The sequence below is a fragment of the Rhynchophorus ferrugineus genome, unplaced genomic scaffold (assembly GCF_030347505.1).
Source record: "Rhynchophorus ferrugineus isolate W39M unplaced genomic scaffold, kcgeb_rfMv2 rfM11, whole genome shotgun sequence".
Taxonomy (NCBI): Eukaryota; Metazoa; Arthropoda; class Insecta; order Coleoptera; family Curculionidae; genus Rhynchophorus; species Rhynchophorus ferrugineus.
Genome location: NW_027472590.1, coordinates 3,953,843 through 3,977,966, shown reverse-complemented (window position 1 = coordinate 3,977,966; position 24,124 = coordinate 3,953,843). Strand labels below are relative to the sequence as shown.

At 34.0% G+C, this 24,124-nt stretch overlaps 1 protein-coding gene and 1 long non-coding RNA gene across 5 annotated transcripts in view; one reads left to right on the top strand and one right to left on the bottom strand.

Annotated features, from left to right (window-relative positions):
* Positions 1-24,124, bottom strand: part of beat-IIIc (beaten path IIIc) — a 446,098-nt gene that overhangs the window by 196,436 nt on the left and 225,538 nt on the right. The gene's annotated exons all lie outside the window — the stretch shown is intronic.
* LOC143205111 (uncharacterized) lies at positions 6,674-23,668 on the top strand. 3 transcript variants are annotated; one of them, XR_013007765.1, is made up of 5 exons: positions 6,676-6,970; positions 10,727-10,776; positions 10,882-11,089; positions 11,144-11,219; positions 23,106-23,668. It is a non-coding gene; the product is annotated as an uncharacterized LOC143205111 (long non-coding RNA). The 3 variants fall into 3 exon arrangements; XR_013007763.1 differs by having other exon boundaries at positions 6,674-6,970; positions 10,727-11,089; XR_013007764.1 differs by lacking the exon at positions 23,106-23,668 and adding an exon at positions 11,279-11,800 and having other exon boundaries at positions 6,674-6,970; positions 10,727-11,089.

Sequence of the window (24,124 nt, the reverse complement as noted above, 5' to 3'; positions counted from 1 at the left end):
GCAATTTAACATGAATTTTCGTTTATGTCGGCCCAAAATACATACATTTTGAGAGTTTTATCATAATCTGAGAAATGAAAAAATTTGGCACTTTTTCCATATATATAGTCATGAAAATTTGCGATTTTTTGCCATTCTCAATATCTTTGCTCTCAGTTCCCTTCAAATAATCGCAGGCTAATGAAAATTATAAGAATTATAAAGAATTTTACGCTGTATCGAATGGTGGCCTAGGAATTGTTATACAGTCTTTAGTTTTTAAGTTATAGAAGAAAAGTGCATTTTCAAAAAATTGTGATTTTTCTGTTTAGGTCACATATCTCAAAAACTATCAAGCTTTGAGCAATTTAACATGAATTTTCGTTTATGTCAGCCCAAAATACATACATTTTGAGAGTTTTATCATAATCTGAGAAATGAAAAAATTTGGCACTTTTTCCATATATATAGTCATGAAAATTTGCGATTTTTTGCCATTCTCAATATCTTTGCTGTCAGTTCCCTTCAAATAAACGCAGGGTAATGAAAATTATAAGAATTATAAAGAATTTTACGCTGAATCGAATGGTGGCCTAGGAATTGTTATACAGTCTTTAGTTTTTAAGTTATAGAAGAAAAGTGCATTTTCAAAAAATTGAGATGTTTCTGTTTATGTCACATATCTCAAAAACTATCAAGCTTTGAGCAATTTAACATGAATTTTCCTTTATGTCAGCCCAAAATACATACATTTTGAGAGTTTTATCATAATCTGAGAAATGAAAAAATTTGGCACTTTTTCCATATATATAGTCATGAAAATTTGCGATTTTTTGCCATTCTCAATATCTTTGCTCTCAGTTCCCTTCAAATAATCGCAGGCTAATGAAAATTATAAGAATTATTAAGAATTTTACGCTGTATCGAATGGTGGCCTAGTAATTGTTATACAGTCTTTAATTTTTAAGTTATAGAAGAAAAGTGCATTTTCAAAAAATTGTGATTTTTCTGTTTATGTCACATATCTCAAAAAGTATCAAGCTTTGAGCAATTTGACATGAATTTTCGTTTATGTCAGCCCAAAATACATACATTTTGAGAGTTTTATCATAATCTGAGAAATGAAAAAATTTGGCACTTTTTCCATATATATAGTCATGAAAATTTGCGATTTTTTGCCATTCTCAATATCTTTGCTGTCAGTTCCCTTCAAATAAACGCAGGGTAATGAAAATTATAAGAATTATAAAGAATTTTACGCTGTATCGAATGGTGGCCTAGTAATTGTTATACAGTCTTTAATTTTTAAGTTATAGAAGAAAAGTGCATTTTCAAATAATTGTGCTTTTTATGTTTATGTCACATATCTCAAAAACTATCAAGCTTTGAGCAATTTAACATGAATTTTCCTTTATGTCAGCCCAAAATACATACATTTTGAGAGTTTTATCATAATCTGAGAAATGAAAAAATTTGGCACTTTTTCCATATATATAGTCATGAAAATTTGCGATTTTTTGCCATTCTCAATATCTTTGCTCTCAGTTCCCTTCAAATAATCGCAGGCTAATGAAAATTATAAGAATTATAAAGAATTTTACGCTGTATCAAATGGTGGCCTAGTAATTGTTATACAATCTTTAGTTTTTAAGTTATAGAAGAAAAGTGCATTTTCAAAAAATTGAGATGTTTCTGTTTATGTCACATATCTCAAAAACTATCAAGTTTTGAGCAATTTAACATGAATTTTCGTTTATGTCAGCCCAAAATACATACATTTTGAGAGTTTTATCATAATCTGAGAAATGAAAAAATTTGGCACTTTTTCCATATATATAGTCATGAAAATTTGCGATTTTTTGCCATTCTCAATATCTTTGCTCTCAGTTCCCTTCAAATAATTGCAGGCTAATGAAAATTATAAGAATTATAAAGAATTTTACGCTGTATCGAATGGTGGCCTAGGAATTGTTATACAGTCTTTAGTTTTTAAGTTATAGAAGAAAAGTGCATTTTCAAAAAATTGTGATTTTTCTGTTTATGTCACATATCTCAAAAACTATCAAGTTTTGAGCAATTTAACATGAATTTTCGTTTATGTCAGCCCAAAATACATACATTTTGAGAGTTTTATCATAATCTGAGAAATGAAAAAATTTGGCACTTTTTCCATATATATAGTCATGAAAATTTGCGATTTTTTGCCATTCTCAATATCTTTGCTCTCAGTTCCCTTCAAATAATTGCAGGTTAATGAAAATTATAAGAATTATAAAGAATTTTACGCTGTATCGAATGGTGGCCTAGGAATTGTTATACAGTCTTTAGTTTTTAAGTTATAGAAGAAAAGTGCATTTTCAAAAAATTGAGATGTTTCTGTTTATGTCACATATCTCAAAAACTATCAAACTTTGAGCAATTTAACATGAATTTTCGTTTATGTCAGCCCAAAAGACATACATTTTGAGAGTTTTATCATAATCTGAGAAATGAAAAAATTTGGCACTTTTTCCATATATATAGTCATGAAAATTTGCGATTTTTTGCCATTCTCAATATCTTTGCTCTCAGTTCCCTTCAAATAATTGCAGGTTAATGAAAATTATAAGAATTATAAAGAATTTTATGCTGTATCGAATGGTGGCCTAGGAATTGTTATACAGTCTTTAGTTTTTAAGTTATAGAAGAAAAGTGCATTTTCAAAAAATTGTGATTTTTCTGTTTAGGTCACATATCTCAAAAACTATCAAGCTTTGAGCAATTTAACATGAATTTTCGTTTATGTCAGCCCAAAATACATACATTTTGAGAGTTTTATCATAATCTGAGAAATGAAAAAATTTGGCACTTTTTCCATATATATAGTCATGAAAATTTGCGATTTTTTACCATTCTCAATATCTTTGCTCTCAGTTGCCTTCAAATAATTGCAGGCTAATGAAAATTATAAGAATTATAAATAATTTTACGCTGTATCTAGTGGTGGCCTAGGAATTGTTATACAGTCTTTAGTTTTTAAGTTATAGAAGAAAAGTGCATTTTCAAAAAATTGTGATTTTTCTGTTTATGTCACATATCTCAAAAACTATCAAGTTTTGAGCAATTTAACATACATACACTTTGAGAGTTTTATCATAATCTGAGAAATGAAAAAATTTGGCACTTTTTCCATATATATAGTCATGAAAATTTGCGATTTTTTGCCATTTTCAATATCTTTGCTCTCAGTTCCCTTCAAATAATTGCAGGTTAATGAAAATTATAAGAATTATAAATAATCTTACGCTGTTATCTAGTGGTGGCCTAGGAATTGTTATACATCATGTAGTTTTTAAGTTATAGCAAGAAAAGTTCATTTTCAAAAATTTGTGATTTTTCTGTTTATGTCACATATCTCAAAAACTATCAAGTTTTGAGCAATTTAACATGAATTTTCGTTTATGTCAGCCCAAAATACATACAATTTGAGAGTTTTATCATAATCTGAGAAATGAAAAAATTTGGCACTTTTTTCATATATATTTCATATATGTAGTCATATATATAGTATAGTAGATTTAAATCCATCTACATTCCGTGTTATCATCAATAATATCACAACCAGATAAACCCCGGAATGTTTTTGTCCATTTTTAAGCTGACTGCTAACAAACCCTAAATTGCATTTATTGTATTTACCCGCTCTTTGATTCGTTAATGGACAAATGTACTGTTTGTATTTGATTAATTTGGCTTTTGATTTTCTGCAGACTAATTATACATAGTTGAACCGAAAAAGCAACAATATCCTATTATAGTTTTATGCAAGTTTATGTGACGCTGTTGTTAACTCTACGCCGTTATTTTTTAAACCGAATCGAGCCCGTAATTCATTTGATCTCAATATAATGTCGTTTAAACTATGAACGATGCGACCGGCTATAATGGACGATTGAATTTTGAAGTCGAATCGCACTGGCAGATAATGTTACAAAATAATAAATTTCCCTGTTAGATGCACCAGTTTCGATTATTGGATTTTGTGTCAATATTACGTCTGGATTTTGGCAGGTAATCGTCCTAAACGAATCGGTAGCTCGCTCAATATGAATTAGTAATAATTTGTTGGTTGGTTAGGTTGAATTTTTGCTTGTTACATATTGTTTTATTTTATTATGTATAACAGGTTAATTGAAGAGTCTCCAGACTACCATAGTAAAACACATTTTTTGGCAAAATTACTTTTTTTTATTCATCATAATTCCCTTCAAGGGTGATACACTGATTATAGCGACCCTCCAACTTTTCGATACCATTTTCGTAATACAATTTGTCCTCTGCTTCAAAATAGGCCTGAGTTTCGAAGATCACCTCTTCATTCGACGAAAATTTCTTCCCAGCGAGCATTCTTATGAGACTCAGAACAGGATAGTCGCCGGGGGCCAGATCTGGATAATACGGTAGGTGAGGAAACAATTCGAAGCCCGATCCATGGATTTTTGCCATGGTTTTCACTGACTTGTAACACGGTGCATTGTCTTGGTGAAACAGCACTTTCTTTTTCTTCAAATGCGGCCATTTTTCCGCGAGTGCGTCCTTCAAACGGTCCAATAACGCTATGTAATAGTCGCTGTTGATGGTCCTTTCTTTTCCAAGGTAATCAATGAAAATTATTCAATGCGCATCCCAACAGACTGTTGCGTTTTACCAACGCTTTGGAGCGGGTTCATCGTGTGCAGTCCACTCGGATGACTGTCGATTGGACTTCGGGGTGAAATGATGGAGCCATTTTTCATCCATTGTCACATATCGACGCAAAAACTCAGGTTTATTACGCTTCTATCTTCTTCAACATCTTCAAACACTGCTCCGAATCATCAACTCGTCGTTGTTTTGGTCAAAAGTGAGCTGGCGCGGTACCCACTTTGCACTTTCTCATACCCAAATATTCGTGAATGATATGATGTACACGTTCAGTTGATATCTTTAGAGTGTCTGATATTTCATTTAATTTCAATTTACAGTAATTCGAATTCATTTTGTGGATTTTTTAAGTGTTTTCGTCGGTAACAACCTCTTTTGGGCGTCCACTGCGTTCACCGTCTTCGGTGCTCATTTCGCCACGTCTAAACTTAGCATACCAATCTCTGATGGTTGATTTTTGTGGGGCAGTATCGCGAAACTGGACATCAAGCCAAGTTTTTGCTTCAATTGTATTTTTTTCCCTTCAAAAAGCAATATTTTATAAACACGCGAAATTCCTTTTTATACATTTTTGTCACAATAACAAAAGTTGCTTCACTCAAAATGCTGTAATTCACAGACTAATGATCCGACAGCTGTCAAATTTATACAAGCATCTTTTGAGAGTTAGATCTAAATAAAAAATATATGGATTTAATTATAGTAGCGCCATCTGTGTGTTAGGCCGGGGACTTTTCAATTCACCTGATATGTTGTAATATTATCAGAGATGTACCTTCCTCTAATTCAAAGTTATAGAAAGAAGTCTGAATATGACCTGAAATCACTAGTTTTCCCGAAAAAAGTTGCTCTTAAAATGGTGCTACTGTTAATATTGATACCGCTAATGATATAGTGGTAAAAAACATTATTTCTGACATAGAGTCAACTCATACAGTGATTATATTAAAATTATACGGAAATGCCAGAAGAGATAAAATCTGAATGCCGTATAATTAAGTTGCATTACATTTTTATAATATACTATATACTACACCCCATAATATTGCTGTTAGAGCTAGCAATAAGTACATAATAAGCTACCATAGCCAATTAAACGTAACAATAACCATACCTAAATCGTCTATATACCGGTGAATGGATGTTTTAGTATCCAATTTTGATTTTAGCATAAAATTAGATACATCATACTTGAGCGACCTGCTTCCGCAACATATCGACAGTTTAATATTGCTTATATTGAATTTCGCGAATTGCTCTATGCATAGAAATTGTCAAAACTTTGCGCGGTTGTTAATACCGTTATTACAACAATCGTAACCGCCATTCATCGTTCGTTCGTTTGTCTTCGGGGAAATTTCATTTCATACTGGTGCTTGATGTTCAAGTTTATTAGGGTATGATTACGTAGATGTACATTACCAGGGTTGTTGGAAATTTGTCTTCCATATGAATATATTTAAAAATTGATGCTTTTTGTTCTAATTCTTTTTCGTCCGTATTAATTTTGATCATGTTTTCACAAATATTTCTATAACAATTGATTTAGTACCTTGGCATTTGAATACAATTGGAAATGTTACTTTTTGTTCTTAAGATGTGCTGGTTATTTCAAGTAATGTTGTTAATTGAAAATACCACTGAAAAAGTGGTTAGATCTAAATAAACTACAATATAATATATTGCAGTTTTATTATTTTATAATTTTGTTTTATTATTTTTGATTTTCAGAAGTAAAAAAAATAGGACGAAAACTACTTTCTCCACCAAATTAGCAAGCCCAATAACGTTTGATTGAATAAACGAATGGTACTACTTTTATATCTGGAATGTTATGCGAACTGTTACATCCTATAGCTTCAGTGAATAAGTATTACTAAATATATGCGAATTTAAATCCATCAATCAAACTCATGTATTATCAAAAATAACTTATTTATTTAATAAAAATGTATCCAAAAAAAAAGAAGCTAATTTAATTTAACACAATATTTTGAAATATGATAACAAAAATACTAATAATCACAGACATAGTAAACTGTCAAGAAATACCCAATGTACGCCTCTGGTTTTTCTTTGTTTCAACTGTTTTCCACAGCGCTCTCGGTTAAAACGCAAACAAGTCGACAATTACGCGGAATGGTTACCGATAACCAGTCGAACTCATCTCGAACAAGTAGTGGTAGTTTGCAAATTGCCACTGCAATGAAAATAGAACGTTCGACTTCCTTGCGTCGTAATAAGTTGCCAGATATGGCATTATTGAAGTTCTGTGGCCGTAATTGGAAAATATTACAATGAAAGAAAGGTACGATGTTGTTTCTGTTGCTCTTATCTGTAGAAATGATTATTAAAAAATGTGTGGGGGCGAACACCCAATTGTTTTTTTCGTTAACGTTTATTTTGTAGCCTTTCAGTGTGACTGAAGTCTGACCTTTAAATGTATCGTTTCTTGTATTTGTGACTGTAAATTATGTTATATGCGTTAAAAATACTGCAATATCTCTGACTTGTGTATTGAGGTGCCAACTAAATTGTACGCAATTTTATAATCTATAAATTACGACTTTATAACTAATATTAATAAATGGATCCAGTTAGAGCAAGTGAAATAGTTTAATTACTTAGCATTCGCTTGATAACCGAAATATAACAGAAGAAAGCGTAATCTTCTGCTGAATTATTATTAAAATGATTATTAAAAGCTGTATCTTTGGAACGATTATTTTGTTAATACGTAGAGTTCACAGGCTTGGAAAGTACCAGACAGACCTTAAGACTGACTCTCCAAGGTCATGTTATTAGATTCACACTGCAGTGATTTGGACATGTCTGTTAAATGAAAAGTTAACGAATTCCTCACATAATTTGGTGGTGAAAGCTGAAATGTTTCAGGCGGAAGATGCAGAAAGAACATGGATCAGAAAAAAAGGGGACTAATATTGTTTAAGACCAGAATGATTGCAGCAAGAATTATCGTGATGAGGTTGAGACTCTCCAAGCGCTGACTATGAATTGATGATGACGATAAAAGTGACTATACAAGTAGAACCAACAAGAGAAGAATTTGGTTAGAGACATACTAAGGAGCATCAGCAATGACACCTAATACTTTGTTTTCGAACAGCTGTCTGATGGCTATATTAAATGGGCTTGAATATTGATTCGTATAGCAATACCTTGTTGTCTAATGACAACTTGGATATGCGTCCGATAAGCTAATAAATTTTATATATTTATGTCCAAGTTGTTTTCGTTCAGCGTGTATGTGCTTCTTCCAGGTGAGGTGGTATCGGTCCTGATGTATACCAAGTTAGAGGAAGTTGACAATTAATGATATTCACTGCATGCCCTTCTAAGCTGCGCATGGGTAAATTTGCTTTAATTGGCCTTCAGCTACAGTTGTATATTATCAAGGTGTGTTTGGAGATTCATTGATGCTGTTATTGGATATTGTGATATGTCTGTATCGCTGTATATGTTGCTACATTAGTGATTTTTGTGGTCTGTAGATTGGCTGTATATAGAAAATATAGTAATGGACCCTATACACCAAACAGCCTTGCGAAACTCGAAAGAAATGAATATAAGGATAGTTAGCCTAACCCTTCAAAAGATGCGTGTATACATTTGAGAGCTGTCGGATCATTACTTTGCAAATTATAGCATTTTGAGTGAGGCAAATTTTGTTATTGTGAAAAAAATTAATAAAAAGGATTTTCGCGTGTTGATAAAATATTGATTTTTGATGCGAAAAAATACAGTTGAAGCAAAAACTTGACTTGATGCCGAGTTTTCGGATACTGTCCCAGGAAAATCAACCATCAAGGATTAATATGCTAAATCTAGACGTGGTGAAATGAGCACCCAAGATGAAGAAATGAACGCCCAAATGAGGTTGTTACCGATAAAAACAGTTAAAAAATCCATTAAATGATTTTGAATGATCGTAAATTGAAATTGAATGAAATAGCAGACACTCTAAAAATATCAACTGAATGTGTATATAATATCATTCACGAATATTTGGGTATCAGAAAGCTCTGTGCAAAGTGGTTGCTGCGCGAGCTCACTTTTGACCAAAAGCAACGATGAGTTGATGATTGGGAGCAGTGTTTAAAGATGATCAAGCGTAATAAACACAAGGTTTTGCATATATATGTAACAATGGATGCAACATGGCTTTTCATTTCACTCCGAAGTCCAATTGACAGTCATCTGAGTGGACTGTACACGATGAACCTACTCTAAAGCGTGGAGAAACGCAACAGTCGACTGGCAAGGTTATGGCGTCTCTATTTTGGGATGCGCATGGAATAATTTTCATTGACTTGCTTGAAAAAGGAATGACCTTCAAGCGACTATTACGTAGCGTTATTGGACCGTTTGAAGGATGAAATCGTCGAAAAACGACCGCATTTGAAGAAAAAGAAAGTGCTACTTCGCCAAAATAATGAATCGTATCAAAAGTCAGTGAAAACGACGGCAATAATCCATGAATTGGGCTTCGAATGACTTCCTCGTCCACCGTATTCTCCGGATCTGCCTTCCAACGACTATTTCCTGTTCTCAGATCTCAAAAGAATGCTCGCTGAGAAGAAAGTTTCGTCGAATGAAGTCGGTGATCGCCGAAACTAAGGCCTATTTTGAAGCAAAGGATAAATCGTACTACAAAAAATGGTATCGAAAAGTATATTATATTGAATTTACATTAAAGATACGTAGCTTCAAATATGCAATGAAATAGAAGTTAAAAGAAACAAAGCAGAATGTCGTTCTTTTAAAAATCAACTACACGTAAACTAGCAACCGACGACACGTTTTTGAATTCGAATTAAACGAAATAACACCGATCGCTCAACCGTATCCAGTTCCAGGACCATTATCTGCCGATGAATATCTTGCAAATCAGTCTTGCATCGTCCATCCAAGCGGACCGATTGAATTTCGGTCCTTTTTATTTCAGTTCGGCCGTTGTTTGAAGGATCCCGTTCGCGATTTTTTTCCCTCGCCCGATCCCCGGCCTTTATTTAAATGTATGCAAATCGGCGAGCACACTGCCCTTATAAAATGTATCTCAATGATATAATTCGCAGACTTGGGTTTGCGCGACTCCCCATTTTATTCTATCTGTAGAATTTTTATTAAACCTATCGATTTTCCTTTCTTGCGTGTATTTTGCGAGTACAAATTAATTCAATGTTTTTTATAGTCAGGCGTTTGTCAAACTTGGGAAAAAGCTTTCTGGTTTATTCAATATCCTGTCACTTTTCCTATCTTTATAGCAACATTATTTTAGTTATCTATTATCAGCATGTTGGAATTATTATAGAGATAATACCTTCAGAGAAATCTTGTTTTTAACCGACTTTTTTAATGTATGTTCGCCGATTTCTCCCTCCATTATGGACTGATTTTCAAAATCCTTCTTTTATTTGAAAGAGTGGATTTCCGAGGTGGTCCCATTAGAACCAAATCATGATCTGCTGGGGGGAGGGAGGAAATCGAGGAAAACCCTAAAATTTCAAAGGCATATACAAATTTATCACCTATTTTTTTCTAAAATTCTCAGATATTTGTTTATAATGTTATCGCTGAGTTGATGTGATGAAAAATTGGAAGTTATTTAGTATAAAAACCATTCAGTTTGCTTTTTAAGCACTAATGTTATGAAATGTATGTTATGTCGTAGGAACAACCTAAGCAACCGTTTGTATGCTCACTCACCTGCGGACGTCACGACTTCGATTGTCAACGGAAGCAGCAACTTTGTTTTTGTTCTAGTTTGGTTGGAAAATTTGTCAGACCACCAAGACTAGGTAGCGGACCCCGGGCCTTAAAGCGTCCGTTATTTTTAATCATCGTGCTATACATACATATTTAATTTTAGAACGTTTTTTTTTGTGTTAAAAATTTAAGTTGGATTATTTTTTAATTTTTAGTGAGTTCTTTATTTATTTTTTGAAGTCCGTTCAATTTTTTTGTTAAAAATATTTTAGTATAAACGAAACTCTTAATTATAAACACTTTACTCATCATCATTAAATACATCTTTTTTTTTCAGCTGACGACAAAAAGTATGTACATAGTCGTTGTTCCGTAGTAAATTTATTTGTAAGTATCGACTGGATCATCGTCTACCAGTTTGCCTTTTATAATCATCTAAATCGCTCTGCTTCAATCCACATTACCATCGTATAACCTCTTTAAACCCAATAGTCTATGACTGAGCAACTACAATCTGATTTTGGTAGCGATGCACCCTGAACTGCAAGCTTCTTCCCCAAATTCCAGTAGATTAGATTGATCCACAACAACTTCAGGCCAACGTAGGTGATCTTACACCCTAAACTGCGATGCTTTTGCCAGGAATCTACGGAGTACGAGAGTTTTTCAAAGCAGGAACGTAGTCCACAGTTGTATTTAAGTAGTAACCCTGTATATAATTGTTTTTAAATGCATAACATGTTTTTACTTACAGACAATTTTGCGCTACCAATCCGAAATGTAAATATGGATACAATTTCTACGTTGGCATCAATAGAAGTCATTCTGAAGTGAGTACCTAAATGTGTTTACAAATTGATCTGAAGTAACATAAAATATGTTTAATTAGAAAATATACCCAAAGCAAATAAAGAAAGTTGAGGACATATTTTAATTTACTAGTGAATTCTTGAAAAGTGGCTCAAATCACTATGATTCTCAAATCAGAGAAAAGTCAGAAGTCGTTTCCTCCTATCATCCTATAGTTACCAGTGATATCTAAGGTTTTGGAAAAGCTATACACCAAGAGCCTCAAAGTAATCACAGAAGAAAGAAATATAATTTCCAGAATATCAATTTGGTTTCCATAATAAACCCAGAAAAATAGAGCACAGATTGGTCACTCACATAAATAACAACTTATATATATCGATATATAACATATTTTAAATTACCCCAGCGTTGAGATGCAGGAGAGAAAGCAATGGTGTAAATAAAGTACACTTTATATTCTCTCTTCTTTTAGTAAATTAATACCCAACGAGGAGTTGTTTTATTTAAATTGTAGGAATGTTCGTCGGGTCGGTCGGTCGGTCGAAACGTGTGGCTGCCGCTGCGGTTATCTATCAGAACACTCACTACTATCTTTGGAAGGAATTTGCACAGGAACTAAAAACACTGATTGAATCAAAGTTGTTTATTTTAACTTACGATTGATACATGTGGTCGATGGGAGAATGGACAGGATATTAGGTTAAGGTGAAGGAAGTACGGTAGCGCTGTGGAAGTGGTACTGTTACAGGGGGACGGTGATAAGAAAAAGAGAGCGAGACGTCGTCCTGATGGTCTTTTATACCCTGGAACTGCATGGTACCAATCCACCGGCATTGCCAACCTTTGTAGTCGTTGATGGTGAATTGGTGGTGGCCTAAAGGGTCGTGGCGGTCGCCACATAACTCCCCTCCTAGTGGAACTGCCGTGGAACGTACCTATATGTGGTGCAAGTTCCGGAGTGCACCCGCAATCACGCAAACAAACGCCCGGGGACTGCTGATGAGATGGGGATCCCAACCTGAGCGAGGAGTTTTACGGGATCAGCTGCCATCGGAGCTGTAGCAGGACGTCGTTCGTCTTGAGGCGTTTAGCTTTGTTTGAGGGTACCTGTAAATGTGTTACGTGTCCCGTTTCGTGATGCGAGGGTGCTCATGTGTTGCTGGTATACATGATGGGCTTCTGTGGTTTTCGTCCATCAGGCTAGTCTCGTGGGATGTCGTCGACCACGTGATGTTGATGAGTTCCGTTCCTCGTGCTATCCTTCCATGCACGTGTCAAGCACCTGTCGAGTGGCTTATGTTGAGTTGATTTACCTGTTAGGCACTTTGATCACGTCGGGGTCACCAATAGTAGGAATGTTCGTCGGGTCGGTCGGTCGGTCGAAACGTGTGGCTGCCGCTGCGGTTATCTATCAGAACACTCACTACTATCTTTGGAAGGAATTTGCACAGGAACTAAAAACACTGATTGAATCAAAGTTGTTTATTTTAACTTACGATTGATACATGTGGTCGATGAGAGAATGGACAGGATATTAGGTTAAGGTGAAGGAAGTACGGTAGCGCTGTGGAAGTGGTACTGTTACAGGGGGACGGTGATAAGAAAAAGAGAGCGAGACGTCGTCCTGATGGTCTTTTATACCCTGGAACTGCATGGTACCAATCCACCGGCGTTGCCAACCTTTGTAGTCGTTGATGGTGAATTGGTGGTGGCCTAAAGGGTCGTGGCGGTCGCCACAAAATTAATAACATATAAGAAGAGAAGAGAAGATATTAATTAATACGTTATGGGAAAAGGATTATGATTTAGATCGAATGTGCTTACTTAGAACGAAAGTCTGGTTTCAGATAACATTGATAAGAATTTTACTGGGTTTGATTATTGATACTTCTTTTGTTCAGTGTTTATTTTCGATGCGGTTGAAATTTTTCATTGCAGAATCAGTTAAAGGTCCCATCTATTAGACTCCTAGTCTATATAACAGAAAAAATACTACAATTAACGTAAACTTAAGTTTAAATGACTGTCTTAAATATAAATGATAGAAATTGCGTTGCAACATCCAGCTTTCGACAATATCTCTTGTACATTCTATTTGTTCTGTGACCCAGTGGGTATTTAGCATCAAATTGAATTTATTATGACCTCAAAAAATTAGCGTTAACGTTTTGGCGATCATTGTCGATTTATACGGAACCCGTATTAATCCGAACTACCTCGCTGGATTTTTTCCGACGCGTCGTGCACGTTGTGTGTATATGTATTTGTGTGTGTGTGCGAGCGAGCGAGAGCTCCATCGTTTCCATGGTCGATTTTGGAATGATTTCAGTAAGTGTACGTTCGATTTGTTCACGTGTCACAGAAATGGAAAAGGGGAATGGTTCATCGGATCGCAAAGGACTGGGATTTTCTTGATCCCGTTACGTACAGTCGGTGAGTTTTGGTTTCCGTGCGCGGAAAAATTGGCAACGGGGAGTTTTAGCGCGTCGACGCTATCGCGAAAACTCATTAATTTTACGTAATTTCGTTCAATGTCTTTGAGATTTCGAAATATTAATGTTGTTCGTGGCAGAAACTCATATCCAGACAATATGCATCACACAAAAACATCGTGTCACAAGTCAGTGAAAACGATGACAAAAATCCATGAATTGTGCTTCGAATTGCTTCCTCATCCACCGTATTCTCCAGATCTGGCCCCCAGCCACTACTTTCTGTTCTCAGATCTCAAAAGAATGCTCGCTGGGAAGAAATGTTAGTCGAATGAAGAGGCGATCGCCGAAACTGAGGCCAGTTTGAAGGAAAATCACACTATCGGATAAATCGTACTAGAGAAATGGTATTGAGAAGTTGGACGGTCGTTATAATCAGTGTATCACCCTTGAAGGGAATTATGATGAATAAAAAAAAACTAATTTTGTTGTTGTTGTTTGTTGTTTATCATTATGGGTGCTTTATAATTATGCGTGAAAATATTGTTTTGTTCCTTATTCTGTTGAAAAATTGACTTGATATATGATGGTAATTGCAAGTGATAATAATTCTGCGGCAAGACTTTGCTCATCTTGTAGGTTAGTTCCAAACCCTATATACGGTCAATTGCCTTGTCCAGGAACATTGCAAGATAATTGTTTTCCTCAAACAGATTTTGAGTAAGTGCTGTTATTCTATGTACATGGTCAATTGTTTTAGTTTCTTTCTGTATCTCACTTCCTAAGACATGTCACTGTACTCTCTATAATTTAATTTCTCTCACTATGACGATTTTGTACTTGTCTGACTTATTAGCTACGATAACATCATAGTTAAAAACTCTGAAATTGTCCAAGAGTTTAGTCACAATTTCCTTAAATGGTATTCAAAGTTCTCTCTTTTATACTCTTTGCTATTTCGAAGCTGCAATCGAGCATCCATTTACATATTTTTTGACATGTTAAATCATGACAAGACATCTTAGATCAAGTTGGAAGAATCTTCCGACTCACCAGTACAGTAGTTTCATTTTAAGTCAGATCTATTCCGCTTTTTAGTTAAAGCTAATGATGTTTCCATTTTATCTGCTATCGAGACGGACGCAGAGATATTTCGCTAGCTCTGCTTGATAAATTGGGCATGGCCCAAGTGACAAAATTGACATGGACAGACTTCGAGCTATTAGGCGGTATTTTCTATACTCTAGTCCCTTTATGGATTTTAGTTACCTTTCTTGGTGGTTGATTATCACCTGTAGTTTCACTATAGTTCTAGTACTGCTTTTTGTTGTTGTTGGGATATAGACAGCGTTGGGGAAGGTGAACACCAGGTGATATTTTTTTTTATATTCAGCTGAATGAATAACGTAGGTTTGAGTTAAAATTGTTGAGAAAGTATTTTCATTGTTGGCCTGCCTAATAAGCAAATAAAAATTAACGAAGAAAAACAACATTGTTTTCGTACATTTCGCCATTCCAATCGAAACGCGACAATGCCCGTAGATAATTAATACAACATTGTTTTCGCTTTGGCTAATTTTCTTCGAAATATATTGATTTTTACCGCTCGGATTAGGGATATTTGTTATTTATTTTGGCGGTTATTTATCCAACAAACATCGACCGCCTGAAACGTAACAATTTCTTCACGCAAGAGAGATTCCCTTTTGCCATTCCTTTGTTTATATTAGTAGGTGAGTCCAAACAATAATATGCGTGGGGTTCCGTAGATTACCTGCGCGAAATAACCTCTCGCCCCCCTCTTGTCGGGTTTCCCGTTGAAAATTGTTTTTCCTTTCGGTGGATACGTGGAAAAACAATCGACCGAACGTCAGAATTGATGGTTTTATTTATTTTCTGTGTAAATGATGATATCTGTATGAGCATATGTAAAATTTGTTTACGTACAAGTAAAATATCAGTTAATATTGTTACTCTACTATCTAATCTATAATATTTACTTTTTATTTTATTAATTTATAATTAAGATAGAATGACTTACTAATCTATGCATATTATTAAGGTGATAGCTCTTTTGTGGTACCACCCAAATTTCTATGGCACTGAAGTACAAGCTTCAACAACTATTCTAGTAGACAAGGTTAATCCACAGCAACTTTGGCTTATCTTTCGTGGGCCTATGGGAATACAAGATCCAGTCCATCATTTCACTGCAAAGTCCAATGGATAGTCATTCGAGTGAACTGCACACAATGAACCCGCTCCAAAGCGTGGGAAAACGCAACAGTCGGCTGGCAAGTCTATGACGTCTGTATTTTGGGATGCATATGGAATAATTTTGATTGACTACCTTGAAAAAGGAAAGACCATCAACAGCGACTATTACATAGCGTTATTGGACCGTTTGACGGACGAAATCGTCGAAAAATGGCCGCTTTTGAAGAAAGAGAAGCGCTGCTTCGCCAAGACCATGTTGCGTGTCACAAGCCAGTGAAAACGATGGCAAAAATCCATGAATTGGGGTTCGAATTGCTTCCTTATCCACTGTATTCTCCAGATCTGGCCCCCAGCGACTATTTCCTGTTCCCAGATCTCAAAAGAACGCTCGCTGGGAAGAAATTTTCGTCGAATGAAGAGGTGATCGCCGAAACTGAGGCCTATTTTGAAGCAAAGGACAAAAGTTGGAGGGTCGCTATAATCACCCTTGAAGGGAATTATGTTGATTAAAAAAACCAATTTTGACAAAAAATATGTTTTGCTATGGTAGGCCGGTGACTTTTCAATTGATCTGATGAAAAAGTCAATAACTAATAATGCGAAATTAGTTGAATATTAAAATTAAGACCCTTTTAACGTACAACATTGATAAAAATTCAGCTCATACCCAACACAAGAATTAATTTAAGAACTCATACCAATTTAAATATTAAAACCAGTCCGAGGTCGATTTCTTATGGATGGCATCGGCGAGCAAACGATGTTTTTCAACTTTCCACCGATGTAGAACTTCAAAGACAGTCGAGGAATTTGTACAGTTACCTTTGCGAAATCCAGTCGACAAAAAAACTTTTTAAAAGCGGTTTATGCCTTTGCACAAAGAAGCCGTTTCGGAAAATATGTAGATTAGCTGGCCGAATATTTCCGAAAGTATTTCGTTATAATGTTTTCGATATTATTCTTGTTGCTGCTGCAGCGGCCGAACAGCGGCTGGTTGGTGTTGAAATGCAATTTTAAACGATTCTAATTTCAATAACAAATCAAGTAGGCTTCTTGCGCTTTGTTTTAACATGGATTTAATTACTGAGAAGATTAAGAACTTGCTGTACTTATGCTTCTTTAGTAAACCGAAGAATTTAGAATGTGATACAAAAATACGACATTTCTTTTACAGCATTTCTTTTAATATCAAAATCAATATCAGACATATTTCGTTCTCAAATCATGAAATCCTATCTTCGGGATCCAGACCATTTAAAGAAGGTATAGTCTTAACACTATTTATGAATGGACAGAACAAATACTATTCACGAAAAATTTATTTCTATTGGCAAAGGAGGTATTGCAAAAGAATATAAATATACATTATATGAAAATTACTCTATAACCTGTATCATCACTACATAGTATAAAACAAAGTCGCCTTTTCTGTCCCTATATCCCTATGTGCGCTTAAATCTTTAAAACTACGCAACGGATTTTGATGCGGTTTTTTTCAATAGATAGAGTGATTCAAGAGGAAGGTTTATATGTATAATACATGCATAATATACTAAGGCAACATTGCTAATTTTAGAGGTTTCTAACGTGATGTCGTAAATTAACCTATTTTTTTAGGCTTATTTAGCAATTAGCAAAAACGCTGCCTAACCCTACGAGTTAGATCAAATGAATGTACTACAGTATTGTACACCATAAAAAGGTCTACAAAAAAGTCCGCGATGGTATATGTTTATCTTTTAGGGATAACCCACATTAACCATTTTTATTGTTTACTTTTTACGTGAGAAAATGGCTTATTTACGAAGCTATCTTAAGCAATACGGCATTAATCCTTATCGAATTAAGTACCTTAAATACAGTGTGCAATTAATATAGATCAATATGGTTCCTTACAGCATGTAAATTAAACAAATATTTTCGGAGATATTATAAATTTAAAATTTGCGTTTAAAAATGTGTAATGTAATAAAAATTGTATGAATTTAGATATTCCAAAGATAGCAGGAAATTTTCATAGTAAGTATAGGGGAAGAGGAATTGTTTTACTCCAAATTTAATGCGTGCAGGCCAAGGGCAGTAATGAATGAACCAAAAATACTGGATCGATTTTAATCCTGTTTTCATTGAGTGACATAGGCATATATATTTTATGCCCGTGCAAAGTCGGAGCGGGCCGCTATGTTTTTATATACAACGTTCATATTTTTTCTGTAGTGTATTTAATTTAGTATCAGCATTACACCCGTGCGAAGCCGGGGCGGGTCGCTAGTAGCATATATTTCAGAAGTTAATATATACGACAGTATGGTGGAAGAATTTTATAATTTGCGATTTTATTTAAAAATATTTCATAGTTCTTAACTTTTCAACACACTTAATCCAATATTTCTTCAACACCAGTATTTCTTCCTAGAAACCTGAAGGACTATGAAAATATTGCATTATAATTATCTCAGTTTACTTATTAAAATACATGTTTCAAGTTTGGGAACAGCCGGTTGATTCAGGGAACCAAATCAGACAGAACAGTTTTTATTTTTAAACGAGTTAAGGAGATTTGTTAAGACTGAGAATAGTCTGATGACGTACAGTTATATTTTACATTTTTTGTAAACAGAACAAATTAATGTGTCCGCTTTATCGGTTTGTATATATAACTGTGAAATAAAATCCCGACATATGCGAAAATTTAATCCCAACATATAGTAACAAAATTTGAGAATAACAAGAATCGTCCATCCTCTTTATTTGGATATAGTTCTGGAGACATATGGTATATAATTTACTAGATATAATTCTAAAGGTTATTAAGATTTTTCTGTAAATTTTAGTTAAAGCATCCTGGTGTATTTATTGTTTTTGCAATATATATGTTGGGTGAGAAATATGGATAATATGTGAAGCCTCTATGAATATATAAATGAAGGAATAAAAATATGCAGCAGTTAAAATGAAACTAACTACATAATTTGGAACACAGGACAAATAGAAGAAATTAAGAACTATTAACAGACAATTTATAAAAATTTTAAAGTATTGATAAATATTAAGATGTTTAACGATTAATGTAATAAGTAATGTGGCTATATGACCTTTTATTCTGTATTTTGTGTTATTTATTTTGATTGAAATTATATATAATATTCCTTTAATATATTTTTCGAAATTGTAAAATATAAATTACTTGATTTTGTTCCTTATTGTTTTCATGTAAGTGCTAAAGTCAAATATCTATTTCAAAATTGTTTTATTCATATATTGTCTGTTTTAATATACAAGCGTGTTCATAAATGTAAAGAAAGAACATGTATACTTATAGTTCTGAAAATATAATATTAAAACATAATGGACAACGTGAGGCAAACGTTCCGCTATCATTTTGATTGCCTATAACTTTGCTCAAAGGAAAGATAAGTAAATTTGGTTTTCATAAAAAGATCTCTTGGTCTTTACAGTTTTTTTCGTTATGATTGAAAAAGTATATCAGCTGAATGGTGGTCGCGGTTTGCTACGCAAATTTCGACTCTTTTAAGGCATTTTTCAACCCAATGATGACCAATGATGTTTTCAACATGAATATTACACCATACAGTTGTTTTTAGTGGATGCAATGATGTTTCATGAATTAATTGAGGATGCTGGGTTCCCCAAAACTGACTGTTCTGTTTATTGACGTGGCCACTGAGAAGAAAATAGGCTTCATCGGTCAATATCAATTTAGACGAAAAATCTTCAATTTCATCAGACAGCCTTAGGATGCATTACTGTACTCGTTGATCAGGATCTCTCGGTAGCAATTTTAAGACTAATTGAATTTTTCATGGGAACATTTTCAAATCAGTTTTAAAAATTCTGCTTAAAATGCGTGCAGAAATGTGTAACCACGTCTTCGAAATGTTGTTTTTGCAGACACTGCAACACTATCGCGCACTAGAGCCACATTTTCAGTGTTACGAAACCTCCGTTGTCTTCCAGGACGAGACCTGTCTTCGTTGACCTGTATTGTCGAAAATTCACATATAAACAATAGTTTGTGGTTTTGTGAGGCATTGGGCGATTATGGTATTTTTGACGCAACTTCCACCGAGTGCCAATAATGGAACGATTATTTTCAATAAATATTGTCACTATTTCTTCTCGTTCTTGTGACGTATATTTATCCATAATAAAATTTGGACGTCTATACAACACACTGGTTCTACACAATCAAAATGGTAGCGGGAATTTTGTCCCTCAATGCCATTTAAAAAAGGTTAGTGGGTGTTAGTTCTTGAATTATTTTAATAGGTTTTAGTACATAGGCATTTTTTATTTTAATTAGTCTTATATATCAAACACATTTCTGATCATATATTGAAAATACTGTGAGAACAAGTTTTAGTAACAAATAATGTTTAAACTATTACTTTTACTCCGTTATTAGAGAAACATAATTACACAGGATGATCATTAGTATAATTATATTAGGTAATTAGTAAATATACTAAACTAAAATACTATAAACTCGTTTTTTATAGGTGATACTTAAAAATCGAAACGACGAATATAAATTATCGTTAGCCCTCTACGGGCGATATATTTATTAGAATTCCAACCGTAATGAATCCGACGTGAGGTATAAAACGAACTACATTTATTTAATAGATGCAAAACATACTGGCGCGAATGAGATTGTACTGCTTTAAATAAATTTCGCACGTATTGTAACGGAAATGGGACGTTTTAAAACGATATATCACGGGGCCGCAATCTGAGGCGAAGAAGCCGTCGTTTCCAGAAGGTATCGAGGAAAATATAAAAAGGGAGACGATGTTTTCTAGCGACCACCATACGTAGTAAATCAAAACTTTTCGTGACAGAATTGGTTTGTACTATATCCTTTCGAAATACAAATATGCGGCAATAAATTAGCCCTCTAACTAGATGGACGTGAACTATGCACATAACTTACACGAGGAAATGATGTAGTCAGAATATAGCGTTCGAACAACGTGCCCCTTTTGCTTAAGTATTCATTTAATGTGGTGGAAAGTTAGTTCAATTTTTATGTTGTCAATTACTAGCTGATACCCACCCGAAAAAGTTTATTGTAGAATCTAAGTGTAAAATATGAACGGAATTATTCCTTAACGTCTTACAAGCCTTTGACCGGGATTAATCTACAGAATGAGCAAATTGCTACCGCGGATTTACTGTCGACTGCTAGAATCTTCTTTTCGAAAGAAAATTCGACTCAACACTTAAACCTATTTCGGCTAGAGTTCCACAGGGTAGTGTCTTGGGACACTCCTATATCTGATCTATACTGAATGATATCCCAACAGCAAAAGAAACAGTACTTGGAACATTTGCCGACGACACAGTTATGGTAAAATATGTGTCTCTATCTAAGGCTGTAGAAAAAGTACAAGTAGTGGTCAACAAGTTCTACCAAATGGACTAGAGACTGGAAAATACAGCTTAATAGTTTCAAATATGTCTATGTTAATTTTGCGTTGCGGCGAAATGACAAAAACCTAATTATATCACTTGACGGATGCCCGATTCCTCAAGCAAATGCTAGGTTAAACTTGAAACATCATGTGAAACAAAAAACAGAGTAGATTACACTCAAAGTCCTAAAAACTTGACCTAAAATCGAAGAGATTGGTTTATCAATCAATCATAAAGCAAATTTGGACTTGCAAATGGGGTGCAAATATGGGGTTCTACTAAAATATCAAACCAACTAGTAGTCCAACGCATCCAGAACAAAGGTCTATAGTTCTATTCAAACTTTGACTTTTAGTTCATTTTAGCTTTTATATATTACAACATTCTAATGCAAATAAGATAATGAAACAAGAAAGTATCATTATAATTCAATATTCACCGCTATTTTAAATAGAGTATACGATTAATTACCAATGTTTATAACTACGTAATCAACCAATATTTCGCCTTAAGACATGAAATGAAGTTGCTAAATTACAGTAACGTGGAAGAGCAATACAGCTACTTGACAATACGCACAAGATTGAAGCAAACCAAACCACACGAACATGTAACACATAGCGCATAAGTGTGTTCTTAACTATAGCTTAAGTACTTTAGTTTTATTTTAATTTGGGAAATACGTGCTGATGTATTAATACCGACTTATCTTTCTTATGTATTAATGAAACTACAACAGAACTGTAGTAATAAGTTAATTTGTAAATTAAGATTGTATTAAGCAGCACATCTAATGTAAAATGCAATTAATAAAAAAATGAACAAAATCCATAATTTCAAAACAATAATAAAGATAAATTTTAAATTTTAACAATGTTCTTACCGCTTGTAATACAAATAAAATATTACTCGTGGACACTAAACTTGGAATTTAAAATATATACTTCTTTGTTCCAAGAGACATCATTTGAAAGCGCGCATTATATCTACGTAATTACAAAATTGTTCTGAGAGCAGATACTGAAGGATAACAACATAATTTATAGGTTCAGGGCACGGCTCAATAATAGGAGCTTGACCACTACACACATTTCTAAATGCTCATTCCTTCTGCTTTAAATCACCATAGCCAATACAAGGCAACCGATTTTATAATTTGAATAGTCCATAACTTTTCTATGTACTTCGGGATGACTAACTATATTTTCTCTAAGAGCTTCTTTACCAAGTCAAGCCCTGGTGCCAAATTTTACCGAATGCTCGTGCTACGTCTGGGAAAACTGCATATTGGTGTTCCTTCCAAAGAACGCTCAGTGATATCCGTTATTATAGGGATGTGGTCGATTTTTTAATGCTTTTCTCGGAATTCAAACTGGTAGTTAGGAATTAGGAATTGCTTTGTTTTATTCTTGCATTTATTCTCTTGAGTAACACATTTTCGAAATATTTCGACACAAAATTGTAATTAGAAAAATAGGTCTATACGATTTGACATCATTGGGTTTTTTACCAGGCTTTGGTATGTTAATTCCTTCCGGCACTTTCCAATATGCAGACATATTCTTGAGCCTAAAACCTACATAAAAATATTAATAAGCTTTACTATGTCTTTAGTATCGTGAGATGAACTAACATATAATGAATGCGAGCTAATTTAAATCAAATTAGAAAAGATTTAAATCAAAAAAGAAATTAAATTAAAATCTAAATGAAACGATGCCCCATACTCTCTAATACTTTTTTCAAGTTAAAGTTGTTTTCATAACTTCAAAAACCGATTTATAATCATCATTATTATTTGTTTATTTGTATTTATAGGGCAGCCTTAAGAAATTTGATGTCTGTTCCACCATAACATGCGTAATTCCGAACCTAGCAAAGCAAACTGAACAGTTCGACACATAAGTTTCCACCCGCGAAGTAAACAATTAGATTTCACGGTCGAAACTCGAGGGGCATTCCTTCGGGCCAGGTGGTTAAAGGAACAGATGCTGACGCTCCCACAGCACCTGGCTAGACAAGGAGGCTCTTGTCACCGATCGTAATATCTAAGAAATTCCTGTTGTCGTGATTAACGACCGTAGTGTTAATTAAATGGTCACCCAAAAAAGGTTCAAAAACCCTTTTGTCGGATATTCCTTTGATGGTAATCGAAATATTTGTTATAAAATCCACAAATAGTGGTATAAAAATACTTGTTCATGATGTCAGAGAGATAAATTAGTAATTATGGCTAGAAAATTCTAATATTTATATCCCGAAATACTAGTTTTGAATGTTAAAATGTTATGTTAGTTATGTTAAATGTTAGGTTTTATTATGTTATGTTAGAATGTTATATTTATATTTCAATATTTTCTATTTATATGCACATTTTTTTGAGAAATTATATTTAGGGTTTATTTCAAATTTATTCTTAATCAATGAAATGCCTTCCTAATAAAATATTTTCTTTACAGGTGTTTGCAATGGTAATTTAAACTAACCAATGAAGAGCGCTATTCTCACAATCTTCCTACTAACACCAACCATCTCTGATATTATAAGTATTAAGTTAACACTCTATATATAAACATATGTTAATTGTCGTTATTAACATGGAAGTTAGGTCTCATTCACGATTTTAATCTTTTTAATTGTGGACATTTGAGAATAATTCGAGACAGTGAACAAGACCAAGCGAACCGCCAAAAGAAAAAGAAAAATAAATAGGAGAATTCCTATAAAAGACATATTTCTCTTATTTATGTTATGTGAAAGAGTAAAAGTGAAGGTTCTTAGGGGAGGGATTTCGCCTCGTAGCCCCATATTGTCGTCGTTTTTCGGCCGCACACATA